Below are 1,477 nucleotides of genomic sequence, written 5' to 3' on the forward strand. Positions count from 1 at the left end.
CCATACTTGAGAGATCCTAGTATTGGATATTTTCTGGATACCCATATAAGAAAGATCCTACTATTGGATATTTTCCTGATACACATCTGTGATAGATCCTTGTATTGGATATTTTCTGGATACCCATACATAATATATCCTAGTATTGGATATTTTCTGGATACCCATACATAATAAATCCTAGTATTGGATATTTCTGGATACCCATACATAAGAAATCCTAATGTTGGATATTTTGCGGATACACATCTGTGATAGATCCTAGTATTGGATATTTTCTGGATACCCATGCATAATAAATCCTAGTATTGGACACATCTGTGGTAGATCCTAGTATTGGATATTTTCTGGATACCCATACATGAAAAATCCTAGTATAGGATATTTTCCAGATACACATCTGTGATAGATCTTAATATTGGATATTTTCAGGATACACATCTGTGATAGATTCTAGTATTGGATATTTTCTGGATACCCATACATAATAAATCCTAGTATTGGATATTTTCTGGATATATATATTTAACTGTGTGTGTGTGTGTGTGTGTGTGTGTGTGTGGGTGCGTGCGTGCGTGCGTGTATGTATGTGTAAAATTTTATCTTTACACAAATCCTAAAGGATTTTCTTTCTATCAAATGTGTATAACACAGATAGGGGTGACGTGTCAAAGATGTCAAAGATTAGCAACAAAACTGACCTTAGTATCAAATACTCCCTCTGGTATCTCTCATGGTCAAAACTGTTCAATTGACTTCCAATTAAAATTAAAATTGTGTTTTTATCTCTCTTTAATTAGCTTTAAACACTGCCATTCAGCTGTTTTTCCATTGTAGGAAATCTTTGTATTTTGAGATTTAAATGTTATTGCATCTTGAAACCACCAGGGAGCACTAAAAGTTATCTATTTGCAGGTTTGAAATTATTTCTGTTAATCAAAACGTTGATTTGGATGTTTGTTAAGAATTTATTTTACTCACACATACACAAAGAAAAAAAAGGGATTTCCACCGGTGGTCTTAAAGCTCCATAATATGATTCTACATAAAAAGCTCACCATAAGATAGTAGCTAAACAGAACTTGTTTCCCCACAGAATCCATTGTTTTGGATGTGGTTCAAATTGAATTACTATTACCCTTCAGATTAATATGAGAGTTTGTTATTTTTTACGTTTGGTAATTTTGATGGTTGGGAATTTAACTTCCAGTCTGTGTTTCCTTAATGTAAATTGGATTACCCAAACCTGTTCATTTTAATGTATTATATAGTGCTTATTTAGTGATTCATTAGATACAATGGGCCAGATTCAACAACTTCATATTTTGCTCCTAAATTTCTCCTACTTTTGTTCGTACGAACATGGTACGCCAGAACAATTGCTTCTATCTTGAGGAAAAGTGTGTAAATCAGGTGCGTATTTGATGAATATTTTAACTGGTTAACTGGTCATCATTAACTTCACGCAGACTCTTCC

Source organism: Nematolebias whitei, chromosome 18 (genome assembly GCF_014905685.2).
Source record: "Nematolebias whitei isolate Nwh7 chromosome 18, NemWhi1, whole genome shotgun sequence".
Classification (NCBI taxonomy): Eukaryota; Metazoa; Chordata; class Actinopteri; order Cyprinodontiformes; family Rivulidae; genus Nematolebias; species Nematolebias whitei.